We start from the raw sequence: 9,291 nt of genomic DNA, 5'->3' as shown, positions 1-9,291 counted from the left end.
TAATAAAGGACTTTCTATTTAAGCCCCAAATATTGATCCAACGAGGAAGATTTAAATTTGAAATGATAAATTAGCTAGAAAAATCACAAAAATAAAAAAAAATTACTGTCACTAATTTTGAATGTTGAGATAAAAACTAAATTACTTAACTATTAGTAAAACAAAAATGCAAGATTTAAATAGTAACTACTAATCTACTAACTATATTTATGTAATGAAGATTTCTTATGTGAAAAAGCATCATTCCCACTATAATAATGAGATAAATGAATGAAATGAGATAAATGTTTATAATATGTCTTGTGTTAAATAAGAGCAGTTTTAATCCTCTACCCTGATTCAGTGCATAGAAAATCATTAGTTAATCTCAGGTTTAGTCCCTAAATTGGTGGCTAGGCTAGGAGGATATTGGCTCCCACTCCGAAGCTCCCACTTCCCTTCACCTGAAGGCTAACTCTCGCTTTAGTTTTTAAACACTAAGATCGAATTGGGGATTTTAGTCTATCACCCTAAAGATTCACTAATTCTACACTCAATAAAGAATATTTCCTTATTTTTTTGCATTTAATTCCATGAACGTATTTCTCCTCCATGAAATCAAATGTGATCCTCACTCTGTTGTAGAACTCATACTCCATTTCCCGAATCATATGTTTCACAACACATTTTAATAATTCAATTAGTCAGATCAAAAAGTAAATTAAGTTCAGAGTTGAAAAATCATCACAATTTATTTTATTAACATCGGCACATCCAAATTTCCTCTTCATTTCACCACATTTCAGAGTTGGGAGATAGATAAAGGAAACTACTCAGATTTCTTGAGAAAGATACAACAAAACACAAATTTCATATATAAAATAAATTTCATGCAACACTAATAAACAAACAACACTTATCTAAAACTCTTAAAGCAAATCCCTTGTAGCATTTCCTTAGAAATGTAGGAAGAAGATATCTCTCACTTTTCTCCTTCTCCAATACTCTTACTGAAAGTTTCACACTTAATCTCACCACACAAACTCAAAATTATAAAATAAAACTCACTAATTGACTCCAATGTGGTGGTGGAATGAAAATGGATTATGAAGAATGACGAAAAAGGAGCGTGGTGGAACGTTGTGGAGCAAAAATTAATGTGAAGGAGTGAAAGAGTGAAGGAGTCTAGGAGTGAAGGATTCTGTTTCTTGATGAATTTTGGCCCCAAATAGAGCCTAGGGTCAGTTCTCCAAGAGGTGCCTCCAAAATCTCTTCAAAAATTGTCCTAATATATCGAATCTTCTAGAAACAAGGGCTGAACCGACATTGGCGCCAGTGTCCCACAATTTAATTCACTGCTCTCTGTTTAAAGGCACCATCCGCACTCTTCTAGCACCGTCGGTGCTGAGTAAAATTCTCAGTCTGTTCTGTTATTTTACGCCATCAGCGCTGTCCTGGCACGGTCGGCGCTGAGTATTTCTTCTAAAATGTCATTTTGACTCCAAATTCCATCCTTTTTTGTTCTTTTTTGCTTTAAGTCCTAAAAATTAATAACCTACAAGAAAACATCAAAATACCTTCCATTAAAGTGCAATATCACAAAAAAAAGTATAAAATGTGGGTCTAAAAATACATATATTTTCGGTGTATCTGATGGTTTGGAGAAGCTCTGGTGAGATTTTTGCAGAGTTTTCTTAAGGTTCCAAGAGCTCCTCTCTTTGGCCTTGGAGAGCTCCATTTAAAACCATGGCTGCTAGGTGGAGCTCAGGGCTGGGAATTGGCTGCTAAAGCTTGCTGAGGTGGAGGGAAGAAAGGCTCTGATGTCCAATGGGAGTGAGCCAAGTCAGGGAGGTTTAATTTTGGGTTTTGGTCTCTTGGTGCTCCCTTGGGCTTACTGTTTCTGGTGGCTGGCCCGGGTTCAGTCACTTCTTGGCTCAGTGAGGTCAGGGGAGAGTTAATTTTGATTTACTCCCAATGGCAAGTGATGATGGCAAAGTACTTTCAAATAAGGCTCAAATATGGTTAAGATCCCTTATATCAAGGGACCATTGATCCATATCTCACTTGGGTGGTTTAAGGTGGTTTAGCCTGGTGAATAAGGTGTGCTTAATGGCTGTGGAAACCTTAATTTGGTGACTTTAGGATGGCTAAGTCAATTCTGGTGCATGGGTCCAATTTTGGTCAACATGGCTAAAAGTTGGATTTGGGTTAGGCTAGCCATAACTTTGAGCTCAATTGATTGATCGATTTTGTGTGGATGATTGTCACAAAGAGTTTATAATAGATTTCGAGTGATTTTGAATTGACTTGGAGGTGGAAGCTCAATTTGAAGGATTTTAGGATTTTGGTCAATTTGGGCATGTTGGACTAGACTTGGGTCTAGGTTGGGCTAAAGTTGGGCTAAGTCCAAATTGATGGTTGAGAATGATCTATAAGAATATCATAAAGAGTTTTCAATATAAATTAGGTGTCAATTTTGTGGTTAGGGCATTCAATTTGGTGGAATTTGGAGACATATCCAAGTTGGGGTAAATTTGGGGATTTTGAACTTGGGTTAAAATTAAATGAAATTAAGGCTTCACCAAAGTCAATTGAAAGTTAAAATTGTTGTGTAGGAGTGTTATAAAGATTTTAGGATTCAAATTGGGGCAAATTGAGTAGGTTATGAGGTTTAATCAAGTGAGATTAAGTCATAGGACTAAAATTGTGGGTTTGACTTAGATAAAAATTGAGCTCAAATCATGAGCCAATTAGGCTTGAATTTGGTTTAGATTGATCTAATGAAAAATTAATTTGAGTTCAAAATTAAAATTGATGGGAATTGGGGCCAAATTGATGGACATTTGAGGTGCATTTGGGAAAATTGGGCCTTTAAAGGCAATTTGGTGGTTTTGGTCAAAATGTTCAAATTGGCCAAATTGGGTTCAATTGAATGATCCAAATTGGTTTTGGAGATTTGAAGTGATTTTGGAGGTGTTGAGAAAGTTTGGGGTGTCAAGGGTATTTTTATAATTTTGGCCATTTTGGAGTTATTTCGATAGGGGTATTTTAGTAAGTTGGCAATTTTAGGTGGTTTTGGGCAATTTGGGTATTTTAAAATGGTTTGAAATGATTTTTGAACAAATTTGGGTATTTTGGGTGAATTTGAGGATTATGACCAAATTTAGGGTTTCAAGGGCATTTAGGTAATTTGGGTGGATTCAGGAGCAAAAGGCCAAGTTGGACATTTTGTAGAATTGGGGTGCCAACCACCCTATTTGAGTTATGGACCAATGAAATCCCATTTGGGTCCTCTATGTAGTGATCTTAGCCAAACCCTAGCCTAGGGCTAGTGGGTCTAGGGGACCATTTACATGAGCCTCCCAAAAGATCAAAGGATTAAAGTCAATAATTTTGGGTTTTAGGATTATGAGTGATTATGGGTGATAGTGAGTGCAAGTGAGTAAATTAGCTCCAGTCCAACTCCCAGAGTCAACCCTAAGGTAAGGTCAAGCAATATTATAAGGACTCTCCTTGAGATCCCCCATACTAACCCTACCTACTAAGTGCTAGAGGTTAGGACCAATATGTGAAACTTTAAGTTGAGCAAAGAAGAGTATAGAGTTTCTAATGGTGAGGGTTCCTTTCTAGTTTTCTAGGAATAGTTAATAGGAAGGTCCTATGGCTAGACCCTAAGCTACTAAAGAGGGAAACCTAAACCTTAACTAAAAGTGAGGTCAACAGATGCCTGTAGTGCCACTTGGGCTAGGTAGTCCCCACTTTCGGTTATCCCCGACTCTTGAAACACCTACACCATCCACCTCCGACTCGGAACTCCTAAGTGATATGAATCCTCCTCATTTTTCTCTTAAACCCCAAACTTTATGGAAAACCTCATGCAGTAATGTGTGACATCGTCACAATCATTTTGTGTGGAAACATGGCTTGACTAACTTTATTTTATATTTTATCATATCACTTTTACATCAAGCATTCATTGCATATTTAAACAATGTCTATATAACCAAGTGTTGAGAGGTTGTAAAGGAAGATCTAAAATTGAAAGCAACTATGCATAGAGAGCTTAGAGCTCTTGATAAAAATTGAACAAGAGAAATAGTGCCTCTACCAATAGGAAAAAAGGCAGTTGGGCGAAAATGGATCTTCACAGTGAAGCAAACTCCAGAAAAGAAGGTGAAGAGCTACAAAGCACGGCTTGCAATGATGGGTACTATTAAACTCAATTTTTGTTGAGGTTTAGTCTTCCCTCTTTTGTAGCCTAAGGTTTACTCATAAGACTTTCCTATTGACTATTCTTAGAAAACTAGACAAGGAACCCTCACCATTAGAAATTTCAAACTCTTCTCTACTCAACTTGAAATTTCCACATAGTGGTCCTAACCTCTAGCACTTAGTAGATGGGGTCACTATAGGGGAAACTTAAAATGAGTCACCCTTAGGACTGTTGGACCTGAGGGTTGACCCTTGGTGTTGGTCTAGGGCTAAGGAACTTGTTTGCACTCACAATCACTCATTACCCTAAACCCAGAACTTCTAGGCTTTGGTCCCTTAATACTTTTAGGAGACTCCTGTAGGTGGTTCCCTAAACCCATTAACCCTAGGCTAGGGTTTAGCTAAGACCACTACTTAGAGGACCTAAAATGGGGTTTCTATTGGTCCATGGCTTATTTATGGTGGTTGGCAATCCAACTCTATCAAGATACCCAACCTACCCTATTGCCTCCAAATTCCCCAAACTACCCAGATACTCTTGGGACCCCAAATTTGGCCAAAATCTCCAAATTGGTCAAATTACCAAAATACCCCTCTCAAATTACCAAAATACTGGTCAAATTACCAAAATACCCCTCTTGGGCCCAAAATTCTAAAAATTCCATAAAATCCCAAAATTTTCCAAAACCTTCCAAATATTTCCAATTTCATTTTCCTCAACTATCACATGACCTAATTTGTCCAATTTAACCATCTTTGATCAAAACCCCCAAATTTGCCTTTAAAGGCCCAAATTTCCCCAAATTCAACTCAAATGTCCATCAATTTGATCTCAATTGACTCCAATTTCAATCCTAAACTCAAATTCACCTTTGATATGGCTAAAATATACCAAATTCAAGCTTAATTGGCCCATGCTTTGAGCCCAATTTTGGTATAGATCAAACCCCTAATTTTGGTCACATGACCTAATCTCACCAAATTGAACTCATAGCCTATTCAATTGGCCCCAATTAATGTTGAAAAATATTTATAACATTCCTACACATCAAAATTAACCATCAATGAGCCTTGGTAAAGCCTAACATCCATTTAATTTTGGCCTAAATCCAAAATTCCCAAATTTAGCCACAAATTGTCTAAGTCCACAAATTTCGCCCAATTGATTGCCTTAGCCCCCAAATTGGCATCCAATTCATATTTAAAACTCTTCATGGTGTCCCTATTGACCATTTACAATAATCAATTTGGAATTATCCCAAGGTTATCCCAAGCTAGGCCCAAGCTTAGCCCAACATAACCAAATTGATTAAAATTCAAAATTCCCTCAAATTGACCCTTCAATTGAGCTCAAAACCACTTCCACCCTTCACCAAAGTTGTTCATTATGATCATATATACCAAATGCAACATTTATTTAGGCCAATTGACTTGGAAATCCTAGATCAAACCCAATACTTGGTCATTTGCACCCACTTGGACCCATGCACTAAATGTGACCCAACAACCCTAAAGCAACCAAATTAACTCCACCTCAGCCATTAGTAGACCCTAAGACTATACCAAAACCCATCTAACCACCTAAACTAAGACATGGACCAAAGGTCCCCCAAATTAAGGGATCTTATTCCCAAAAATACACATGCTTAAGATATCCTTGCCAAATCAAAACACATTTGCATTAAATTGTTGTGATAGATTCCTCTGGATGCCCTGAGCACCTAGCCACCTCCCCCTAGCTGGCAGGCCAGCATAGTGGCTGGAAAATGGCCAAACTAATAGCCACCCCCATGAATCTTCACCCAAATCAAACCTAGAGGCTAGCTCAGCCAAATTGAATTGTAGAGCTCCTCTGCCCTCCACCTAAGCACCACATTACACCCTCTAATTGGCCATGACAACCACCATAACCCCATTTTTATAACATTTTTATAAAAACTCACCACCATGGCCATAAAGGAAGTGCTAAGAATTTCTTAGAGAGAGCCTCCCAAACTTCTCACAAAGCCTCTCTAAGATCCCCTCAGTGCAATCCAACCCTCTTTACCCACCGAATTCCACTGTGGAAGCTTAATTTTAAGTTTAAACCTTTGCCCAAAACCAGGACATAACTCATTACACCTCAACACTCCACCAAACTCAAATTAACTGTACCCAGACCTTCATAACAGTGAAATAAGCCAAAGCCCCATAAAATCCCCCTTCCATAGAGCCTCTACCACAGCTCTAGACTAACACCCAAATCTGATTGTGATCGAATTCATACCTAGGCCTTACACCACAGCAAGAGGCTTAATCCCTAGCCTCCTTGGACCCTAACAAACGTGCCAAGACCCTCTGATTGAAGCTTCATTTCTTAGAGTAAATGTATAAAACTTCTCTCCCTCCTGAGCATATTTTGATTCTCCATTTGATTAGGCTTAATTTAATTGCATGATTATCGTATGGATGTGTTAGCCCCACTTAGATGAGTCCATAGGATCAAATCCGAAGCAATTTGGTTGAGTCTAGGTTGAGATCTTAGGGTTTTATTGAGATCTTAGGAGTCTAGGTTGAGATCTTAGGGTTTTAGTGTGGATGGACACAGAATCATTCTATCGGGGACGATGACGGGGAGTCGCTTCTTTCTTTACACAAATAGCGGGACACGTGGCTACTGGCGTTGATGGCGGCGTCAAATGGGAGCACGCCGCATGGAACTTCGGAGCTGCTGTAGGTTGACGGGGCCGCGTGGATAAGTAAAAAAAATAGTGCTTTCTCTATTTATTTAAACTCCCATAACTTCAAAAATCCATAAATTTGTGTAGAAAAATCACAAAAAAATAAAAAAACTCTCTTGCTTAGTGAACAGAGGAGAATAATGTGGAAATAATTTTAAGTCCATGTGATGCATATTTTATTTTTAATGTATTAAATACTTATTTGAATCTTTTGATTTTCCATGCATGTAGACTTATCATCATAGCTTGAATTTTTGGCATATTGTAGCCTCTATCAAGAAGAACATTCTCTGTTTTTTTAAAAGTCAGAGGAGGTCCCTAGACAGAGGATCACATTTTTCAAGTTTATGTGCATTATTTGCTTAAAATAATCAAGAAAATTAGCATGTTGGTTAGAAAATTCCAAGAAAATTTTGGAAGGTCCACCATGACCAGAGAAGTGTTTGAAAATAATTTCATGGGTCAAGTCATTTAAAATGCACCTAATTTTCACAAACACTAAATCAATAAGATAAACTATTTTGAAAAATATAAACATCAATATGACTTGATTTTTTATCTTTAATGTTGTTTATGAACCAGAGAACTCACCATAAAAATTTCAAATTAACTTAAATTCATTTTTTAAAGATAAACTTCACTTTTGGCATTTAAATAATTTTTTTTAAATCAAAATATAGCTCAAAAAATTTATAGAAACTTATTTTTTAAGTTCTCTGTGATTAGGGGTATTTTTTGAAAATAAAATGATATTTAAAATAAAAACTTCATTTTTAGCCTATTTTTGAACATTTAAATAATTAAAAATTCCTAAAAATTACAAAAATAATAAAACTCATGAAAATGTTCTAAATTGCTTTCTAATCACTTAGGAATAATTAGAATATGTTTCCTGGTTTTCTAAACAAAGATATTGAATTTTAAAGCTTAAAATGATTTTTAAAGGCTAAAAATGGGTTTTCATTAAGAATAATTCCAATAAATTAAGTAAAATTTAGAAAAATATAAAATCTTTTTCTCTGAGTTTTTTGACCTTAGGGAGACTTTTCAAAAATATAAAACTTAAATTTCCCCATTTTAAATATTTTATATTTAATAAATATCCCAGAACTTAAAATAATTATTAAAAGTCAAATAAAATTTAAAAAATCATGAAATGTTGTCCAAAGGCTTCTTTGGTCTAGGTCTATCTCCAGTAAAAATTTTAAGAGATTAGGAGTTACCTTGGTCAAGTTAGGAATTTTCTTTGAAAAATCCTATTTTTTCATGAAAATATTTATATAAATAAATTAAATTTTGAAAAATCACATTTTCTCCTCTGATGTCTTAATTGACCCATGAATGAGGTAGGATAAAATTTCAAAGTCATTTGAATTGAATTTGACAAATTATGAAGAGTCAGACCCTTAGGGGCAAATGTGTAATTTTGGAAACTTAGCCTTAATTAACATTTAGGCTTAATTCAAGAAGGAAAATGGGTAACCTCTGATCTTAATCAATTTATTTGATGTTTGAAACACAAGGGGTTAAGAAGTATAAACCAACCTCAATTTCTTAATAGAAAAAGATAAGTTAATAAATTTCTAAATTATTAAAATTTGGAAGTTTATTAAAATAAAATGAATCCAGGACTTAGGGGTATGACTTTTGAAGTCAATAACTAATCAATTTAATACCCATATTTTGATGTTCAAATAAAATTCAAATCATGAATTATAACCACCTAAAGGCTAACCTCTTCAAAAATAATTAAGGCACTCACCTAGGTCTTAAGGGCTTAGTATTGACTTAGGCTAAATCAAGTTTCATTTAAATAAAGACTAGAAAAGTAAACATCATTTAAAATTAAAACAACTTTCAAACATTACAAGCTTAATTAGGATCAAAATTTGGTTGTGTTCCAACACACTAACTTGTCTCTTTAAGGGTTTTCACCCACATAATTCTTAAATTGAATCAAAAGTGATAATTACCCTATTTTTAGGGATAATTGAGACATCAGTGTTCACTGAGCATTAAGAGTATTTACAGGATGAATTTTTAAGCAACATAATAGGTTTAAAAGAACTCGGGATTTTTCACCAGGCAGCGAGAGAGTAGCACGGACCTGCTTCTTTCTCTAGATCTGTTGGATACCTTGGAGATCTACTTAACTTAATATGTTTTGCTTGGCAACATCATCCTTAACTAAACACTTAAGGACCCACCAAGAAATGACATAGGGCTAGGAAAATTGCCAAAATTTTACTTCCCTGTTTTATATAAACAGCCTTAACATGCCTTTTGAGTTTCAGATGGTTGAATGAGAAGACTCGGCAGGTACGCTTTTACAGTTTTCAACATTGTCTTTCTTGTACTTTCATACTGTACTTTTATACCT

The sequence above is a fragment of the Phalaenopsis equestris genome, unplaced genomic scaffold (genome assembly GCF_001263595.1).
Source record: "Phalaenopsis equestris unplaced genomic scaffold, ASM126359v1 Scaffold000550, whole genome shotgun sequence".
Classification (NCBI taxonomy): domain Eukaryota; kingdom Viridiplantae; phylum Streptophyta; class Magnoliopsida; order Asparagales; family Orchidaceae; genus Phalaenopsis; species Phalaenopsis equestris.
The sequence above is the reverse complement of the archived record's forward strand: the minus strand, read 5'-3'. Positions refer to the sequence as shown.